The 8966-nt window shown below is 40.5% G+C and overlaps 1 protein-coding gene across 1 annotated transcript in view; it reads left to right on the top strand.

The window, feature by feature from the left end:
• Positions 1–8119: 8119 nt before the first annotated feature.
• Positions 8120–8966, top strand: part of TLL1 (tolloid like 1) — a 133950-nt gene continuing 133103 nt past the window's right edge. Inside the window, exon 1 of the mRNA XM_032187417.1 lies at positions 8120–8149. The gene's annotated coding sequence lies outside the window, so the exon portion shown is untranslated. The remainder of the gene's footprint in view (positions 8150–8966) is intronic.

Genomic DNA, 8966 nt, shown 5'->3' with positions numbered 1-8966 from the left:
CCTATCACTTCAGTATAGTAAACTCTTAAAACAGGAAGATTTGAGACTCTTCTCACTATTAGGATTTTGTGTAAGTTCTGCAGAATTTGAAAGTACAGATTTTTCTAGTACAAGGATTTTGTTCATGTGTCTAGTTGCATTTACATGTACATACAATGTCTATCCTGCCACTGGTGATTCATGTCACTTGCTATTGGAAAACAGGATCCACATAGATACAAGTTGGCTTATGGTAGACTGTGTTAGGGGTTTTTAGTTGCTAGTAAGTAATTTTTTTTTTTTTAATAAAGAATAGTTTTTATTTTAACAAATAAAATACACATTAACACATACTTATAAGATTTTTTTTTTTATGTTGTGACAGTTCTGTGAGTTCTGTGTAATTATAAGCACAAGCATACTCCTTGGTTCTTTTGCTCCATGCTTGGAGTTTCTGAGAAGTGCAGATGTATGATGCTGTTTTAAGTCCGTACTTATACAGTGAAGGCTTCAGTTCCTGTTCTGAAAAGGGCACCCCTGCCAGGACATAGAAGACCCAAACCTAGATGCCTGGAGCATGTATAGTAAATCTGACTCTTCAGATTGGTAGCAGACACATAAAGCAAATCTGTAGTGCTTTTGCAGTGAGACTAGACACTGTATCATGTGCAACATAGAACTGTGGTGGTATAAAAGATGCCTGGGACCTCTCTCACTCTTAACTTTACTCTGTAGATACATGTTTTCAATTTGGCTTCTTGGAAGAATGAAAGTTTATGTAAATGGTGGTTCCATGTTCTGTTTTAATTTTGGAAATATTTTGTTCTCAGACTTTGGGCTGGGTCCTTTATATTGCATGTATGCATGTATGTGTGCACACAATTGACAATAATTGTCAAGTCAGTCATTTGTGACATCTCTAGTATTGAAGCTTGTGTAGGTTGGGGAGGGGGGTGAAAATGAGTTGCATGGACTTAGTTCTGTAACTGTTCTGAAGGAAAATTCTACTAAAATGCCTGCAAGTTGAGTTAATGTATACTTATATTCTGTATGTATGTGTAATTATTGTAAAATATGCATTATTTACAGCAAATATTGATTGGGGGTTGCACAAAATTATCACCTTGGTGAGTGAAAGAGCATCAATCTTTAAAATACAATATGATCTCTGAATGCTTCAGGCAACGGAAATTAATTATTGCTGCATGGAGACATCAGTGCTGTCTTTTTAAAAAAGGTTTTACTGCATAGTCTAGGAAAATGGTTTATTGTAGCAACAGGCAATTGAAAATAAGCACAATACAAATAATTCTGGAGAGAGATGGAAAATACGAATACAATGAAATTAGTTTTCTTCATGATCTCTTACTACTGAAGATTTAAAAAAAAAAAAAGTATCTAAACTACCTAAGGTATATGTGTGTTTTTTCTGGATTGCTGCACTGTAAAATTCAATAACACCTTCGTTAATGAAATGCTGTTGAAAGGGGTAAAAGTTGTCTGCCACGTCGAAGTTTATTAAATGTTATTGCAAATAAAACAAAGCTGGTAACTATAGGACAACATTGTTGTCATTGATAATGTTTGTATTATAGTTTCTTGCTGTTTTTTGTAAGACAATTGCCATTCTTCCTTTTGGGAGTTGGTGGTATGTCTTATTTACTTTTGGTGATCCTAAGTTGGAAGAATACATTGTGTCTATGTAGAAAACCTAATTAACCCATGGTTTCTCTATTGGCTTTTATCCCTCACCTTCTGTCTTATTGTGATGTGTTTTCTGCAGTAAATTTGAAGGATGTTATCGTACGTGATAACTTGCAATGTAAACTAAAACACTGTTTCTCAGGTTTTCATCTGAGCAGTGCATTGCTCAAAACAATGAATCCTGTTCTGCAAGTGTTGAGCTTCATGTTCTAAGAATCAATGGAAGATCAAAATGCCCAGCAGTCACTCAAGATCAGGCTCATCAGAGGCTTTCTTCTGTCAAAAATCATCCAGTGACTCCCAGCTATGTGACAGTATGCTGAATACTGGAGGGTAAGATTAACCCGGTGCACCTAGTCAGTCTGGGAACAATAAAAGCCACTTCACAGTCTAGCAACAACAGTTGTTCATAGTTGCAGGGTGGACAGAATTTAAATCTTTTTGTTATGGTTATTTTAGGAAAAAGCGAACATGGTGCTTTTTCATCCAATCGGCAGACCACAATTTGCTACCTGCTAGAATGCCACCTGAAGTTGTGTTTAAAAAATAATAATAAAAAAAATCTCAGTAATGTCAAAGTCATCACTTGTATTACTGCTACTTTGTATGTGAGGGTTGCAGAGGTGTCTTTGGAAAAGACTGGGAATCTGGACTATTTACCAAATACTAGCTTTTAGTTTCACTGGCACTGAATTAAATCCAAGAAAATATTTGTGTCTCTCTGCTTGATGGGAAATACAAGCTACATTAAGCATATTTAAAAAATAATTTATAGACATAAATTGGACCAAATCTGAAGCTGGCTTTCCTTGTTGTTGTTAAGATTTCAGTGACTACTTCATAGTTTTTTTATACTCTGGTTTACTTATTTGAAGGTGACATAAAATGCATATGTAAAATAATTAAATGACAATAAAATTCTTGTTCAGTTCAACTTTAATCAAAAGGCTGTTTTGAAATTCATAAGTCTCAGTAATAATGTATTTTAAATTAAGGAAGTGCTTACTAGTACCTGAAGTAGAATTATACCTTAAAACATTATAACACTCAAAATGTTCAGTGATAAAATTGAAAACTGCAAAATATTTAAAAAGAATCACAGTAAGGTTTATGACAGAACAGGAGTAGTAATATTATTGTATTTTTTTGTACTTGTATCATCATTCCCAAAGAAACTGTTCACCAGCAATCACTGTTTAGGAAATCACTGATAAGTAATCCTGTTCAGCTCATATGAAAGTAAAAGGTAAGTTTGCTGTAGACTTTGACAAGGAGCAACCTCTTACAAAACTGAGAATTGAAATGGGTGCTTTGCCAATTTGTAAAATTAAACTAAAATTTCAAAACAGTTCCTTAACTGTATTGCTTGCTAGATAATAAAGTAAACCAGACAAAATCAAGTTGGCAGACATTTAGATGTCAGTTCTTCATCTGGCAGTCTGTCTGCATTCTGAAGAATTGCAAGCTAAGCTCTGCTAAGCTCAGGGCTCATAGGCTGTGTTTTTTAATTAAGGGGAGGGCAGGATGCCTCCTCATACTTGGAATGCAGCTAGTTTCAGAGAAGTGAATATTTAGTATGACCTCCTATACTGAGCCTTCTAACTTTGAACATTGCTTTAACAATTAAGCTCTTCTGGCCCTATGTTTAAATAGCTGTCCACAGCTACTGCAAATTGATTTATTGCCTGATGGGGATCAGGGATGCTGAGCAAACACAGAACAGTTTCTAATTTAAGTATTGCACCACTGGTTTTGTTGTTGTTGCTTGATCACTTGTTTTAACATCAGCATGTGTTCTCAATGTAGTTTTATATGCTCTTCTTTTGCAGTTTTTAAAGCATTAAAAATGGAGATGGCATAACACACAGCTCTAAGCAGAATGTGGTAGGGTAATTATTATTCAAGTTCACTGATGCTGTCTGTAAATAGATACTGTTTAAGTTGTTTACATAACTTTGCTTAATTGTAAAGATTGGGTATAATATTTTCCATCTGGGTATCTGCTGCAGGCTGATTTGTAGTTTTGATTTCTTGTTCTTTAACATTTCTTTTAAATATTACCTTAAACTACCCAGATATTTGAAAACAGAGCTCCCAAATATATGGGTTTGCTCTTAATTAAAACTTGTAGCAGTATTTTTGGAAGGTCTTCAGTACACTCAGCCTGTAGGAAATGTACTTAAATCTTGAGCAGAACAGAAAGGAGGAAAGTATCTCACCCCTTAGGTCAAAGGATGTATCTTTTTTGTGGTGGCATAGAAGTCCATAGTCTTAACAACAACCAGCCTTGAATGCAGCTTCAGCAGCTATCTTACCTGGGTATCTCATCTGCAATGACATTTTACATGATCATTTTGACTTATACCTTGCTTGGGTCTGGAACTGAGAAGATGAGATGCTTTCACATGCTCAATGCTCCATGATGTAGCTATGGGATGAAGAGGGGCAGGCTGTCTGATTTGAGTAGGAAAGAACTGATCTTGCAGCATGGTAAAGTTGACACAACACTTCTTTCTTTCTAAATGTTTTTTCACTGGAAAGTGATTAGGAGAAATCAGCAGTGGGAATGGTGGGTGTGTTTTGGGACAAGGAAATTGTTTGCATAAGGTACTGGGCCTGAGATGTTAAGACTAAAAAGAAAGAGAAGGAGGGTTGCAGGCAATCAAAACTGCTTGAACAGAGATGTAAGGCTATACCCTTGGCCAAGCACAAGGGTAACTGTGTAATTGGGTTATAAAGTTGAAGAGCAAGACCTACTTTTTGGTACATACCCAGAGCACAGAACATACAAAGAAGGTGAATGTTGACATGGGTGGAAGTTAAATCATGTGAAAAAGCCTAAGAAAAGAAGCAACTAGACAATGGGAGTGAAAACAAACAAAAATTGCGCAGCTAAATGTGAATCTGAGAGTGAGGAGCTCCAGAATAAGATTAAAGAAGAGTACAGCTAGGACAGCTGGAACAGTGATGAGAATCAGACACTACCATTAACTAGATAAGAAAAACAAAATTGGGATGAAGAGCCAAGAGTGAGGAGAGAATGAGTGCAGGTTAGAAATAGCAAACGAAGATAAGGAAAAACAGGGACATGGGGAGCAAACAGGCGGGAGTGTTCTATTAAAAAATAAATAAATAAATAAAATAAAGCCCTCTCCTGGAGCTTGGAAGAAAACTCAAGGGTTGCTGTCACCCTTCTGTCAGTAATACCTGTGAAATCCAGTGCTGGAGAGGCTTGCTCTGCCTCAAATGCTAAGCCAAACACAGGACTGTGCTAGAAGGTACTTCATGGAGAAGCAGAAAGTTCAAAGCGGTGGATGAATTATGTGGGTGCCATTACTGATGTGGCTGTTGCTGGCAGAAGACTGGTCACATTTGTCCTAGAAGAGAAACAGTGTTGAAAGTCTTTGGAGAGCTGAATGACCTGAAGACTTCTGTCTTAGCCCTTGCCTTTGCCACAGAGCTCCTTGATAAAGCTGTTCTAAGACTTTAATGTTACACTGTGTACTAATTATTTGCATCTTGTTTTTGGATGTGTGAAAACTCCAGGGTTTAATCAGAAGCAGCTCTGGATGCTTGGTGAGTAAGATTACTGCAGCTGAAGCCAGTGGAAACTGGGCCTTGAAGTAAGTGTTTTCTATTTGCCAAGTCTTGACAGGTCTACAAGGTATCAAGCCAGACGATCTATAACTGTCTCAAGTGTAATATTCATATCCCCTCATCTGAGGGGTGTATTATGAAACTAAACTAATTAATATTTCCAAAGCAGGTGAATACCAAAAAGATCCGTTAAAGCCCACAAGGAAATTAATAGGTCTGTATGCAGAGTAGGATCTGAATGTGTGTGTAGTGAATAAAGTATACACCATGCTTTCAAAAATAAACATAAAACATAATATTGAAGGGCTTTTTGTAAATTAAACACAGAGACCTGTAGGGGGAAGAAAAAAGTATGTGGACATACAACAAACAGCTGTTTCATAATACATGAATAGATGTGTGAGAGAATGGAGAAACAAGGACTCACAGGTGAGCTCATTGCTGTTAAGATAATGACTGCTTGATTTTTAACCTCAAAAGTTTCACTATAATTTATATTGTTTATTTGGTATGTATCTGTGTTATATATGCCTGATTATCTATTACTGTGGAGAGGCTATTTGCCACAATGCACTTCCAGCTTCAGTACTTCCCTATTGAGTAACAATTTGTAGAATTGGGAACTCAAACATAGCTTCAACTGTTTTGGAAGTGCCTGAGGTACCTAACGGACTAGGAATGGGGTTAACAGGAGATAAAAGTGGGAACCTAACCAATTCCCTCTGAATTTCACTCTGTTAGCCTCTTGAAAAATCCTGCGAGTCCCAAGGAGCTGACCAGTACTGGTCTTGAGTCTTCAAAGACTTCAGCATGTGCCGAGTTTGGTGCATGTGGATAAGCCCATTGTGTCCACCCACCTAAAACTGTGCACGAGATTGAGGCCTAAGCAGGAGACAGATAGCCAAAGAATGAGGAGGAGGTGCGAGCAACGGTTTCAGACATGTGGTGTGTTTTTTTTTTTTTTTTTTTTGATTGTTTGTCTTTCTTGCAAACTTGTCCTTTTTTAAAAAGTTCTTCTTCGTGTGTGTGTGTGGGAAGAGCAGAAAAGCCTTTAGTTGACTGGATTTAAAAAAAAAAAATAAAATACCACAGCCACTTCTCATGCAATTGTGTTTACCATTACCTGTGTCACTGTAATATATGTCCAAACAAGGAAATTTAAAGAAAAAAGCAAAATGCTTGGAGTTTTTGTTGTCGCTGTTGTTGTGTTCCTTTGGTTGGTTTCCTTCCAGCTCAAGCATTCTGTCTTTCTGGCTATGTGTTCGTTTCTTTGGAAACGTCTGTAGGATGGATTTTTGATTGACTGTGTTGTCAGATGGATTATCAGAGTTGTGAGCTTTTTAGAATGGTAGACATGAATGTGTGATAAGAAAAAAATATTTTGTACTTAAAATGTTTCAAAATTTTGCATCATAAAAACAAGCTAGATTGAATATTTAAGAGGTCACTTAGGGAAAAAGTTTATTTTTTTAAAGATGTCAGCCAGTTTAGTTACTAGGAAAATTTTATTTTAATGTGAGGAAAGACTTTTACTAATGTGACTGATGGGAATATTAATACCTAAGCAATGTAGGATAGCTTCTGCAGAGCTGCAATGCTGATTTTAAAGAGCAATTTTAATGTGTAGCTGCTCTGGATTACAAGCAGAAAACAGCTTTTACCCTGACCTATACCCGCATCTATTTGTTACAGCACTTACGTGCACAGATTTCTGCGTGACTCCCATCTAGCGCTTCTGAGTTTGTTTCCTGCCTGAGTCAGGGCTCAGCAAGGCCAGCTGTCCTCTAGCCTGCTGGCGGTTGGTGCTGCTCTGCTGGTGCTGGTGCTGCCGAGGTCGGGGGCAGATTGCTGGGGGTGACGTCAGTGCGTACCTTACTGCAAGAGCTAATCCCCCGCTGGGGAGAGAGTCTAATAATCTCCTCACTGGGGAGACTGGCGTGTTCAGGATCGCACGTTGTATATTCTTCCATGTCTGCAAAGCAATCAGCAAAGTCAGTGTTTCTGAAGCTCTATTGACTAACATGGATGCCTGCTCGACTGAGGTTGTTTCTATTTTCGTGTTGAGGTGCATACACACAGGAAAGAAGATTGACTTTTTACAGGTGTGCGTATCAAACAAGACTGACAGACCAGCAAAATTAGGTTGGGGAGGTCCAATAAGTGAAATGAGAAAGTAATCAAAGATGCTGTAAGACAAAATATCCCATTTGTGAACATCCAAAATAACACAAGCTACATTTCTGCTTGGATCAAGCTGACTTCTGTAGCAAAATACAGCCTCCCGAACCATGACACAATACAAGTGAAGGCAGACATCAGCCCAGCCAGTGCTCGGATGGGATGACACAAGGGTCTCCAATAGCTTCCTTGGACTTAGCACCAAGTGTTTGGCGTCACTGGTCAGGGAAATTACATTGAGGAAGAGGGGAAAGAAAAAGGCCACAAGTTTCCCAGGCTTCTCTGTGATGTGGTATGTGGTGGTTTATGCGGGCCTTGTGACATACAGCAAACTGAATGGCTGGGACAGAGACTGTTATTCATTACGGAGGGCTGCAACCACACTTTCAGTGGCAGCCACTCATTCTTTGGCTTTCAACTCCAGTGAGCAATCTGATGGAGTTGGGAATAACATGGACACAAATGGGATGCTGAAAATGTAAGGTAGCACAGCGCGTGGATGCCTTATAGACGTTGACCTTACTTGATGCTAGACTCTTTAATATGCTCTGCTATTAAGCTGTTATTAGCTCTGTCTTAACTGACCTTTCCAGTTCTAATGGCACGAACTGCTGAGTACCCAACTAGAGCAGCACCAAGCATTCATCTGCAGGAGGACAGAGGCAGAGGAGGGCCTCGGGGAGGGAGGACGGTATGCTTTTTGTCTCGTTTTTCCCCTTTTCCTTTATTTTTTTTTCTCCTTAGCAGCCCTTGCTATAGCAGCGATAGCAAGCTGTGCCTGCCCGGAGTTTGCGTAACTGCCTTTCCCGGTGCCCTGGCCCCCCCGCCGCGGCACCTGGGGCTGCCCGAGGCCGCCGGGGGAAGGCGGGGGGGAGCTCGGGGCGGCTGCACCCTAAGGCGACGGTGAGGGGCGCGCAGCCCTGGCAAAACTGCCGGCGTTTTCCGCGGCCGCGGAGCCCCCGCTGGGGCTGGCAGCGCTCCTGGCACGGCAGGGGGAAGAAGGGACCGGCTCCGGATTTCCAGCCCTGCGACAGGGGGAAGGCGACCGGGAAGTGGTGCGGGGAGAGCCAGCCTGTGCGGGGCTCGGATGCGAGGGCGAGCCGCAGCCGCTTCTTCGCGGCAGCCCTTTCAAAAGTCCGTGTTAAATGTGACACCCCGGCGAAATGGGAGCAGCAGAAACTCCCCGCTACCCGCCCCTAGCCCCCTCCCCTTCTCCTCCTCCCCCCGCCCTTTTCCATGGAAACTCGTAAAAAGGAGGAGGAGGAGAGTTTGCTACGGAAAAGTCTCACCTTGGTCTGAAACAGTTTCAGGCGTTTCTGCAGGATCGGAGCTGCCCGTCTCGGGGGAGGGGAGGAGGCAGGCAGGCAGGGAGGAAGATCTTTAGCTACCTATCTCTCTCTCTTTTTTTTTTTTTTTTTTCCGCTCGCTCTTATTTTTATTCCAGCAGCACGTCTCTCCACCCCTCCTCCCCGCCCCCCCTCCAGGTTGATCGGCTGAGAGGAGGCTTT

The sequence above is a fragment of the Aythya fuligula genome, chromosome 4 (genome assembly GCF_009819795.1).
Source record: "Aythya fuligula isolate bAytFul2 chromosome 4, bAytFul2.pri, whole genome shotgun sequence".
Taxonomy (NCBI): domain Eukaryota; kingdom Metazoa; phylum Chordata; class Aves; order Anseriformes; family Anatidae; genus Aythya; species Aythya fuligula.
The sequence above is the reverse complement of the archived record's forward strand: the minus strand, read 5'-3'. Positions and strand labels throughout refer to the sequence as shown.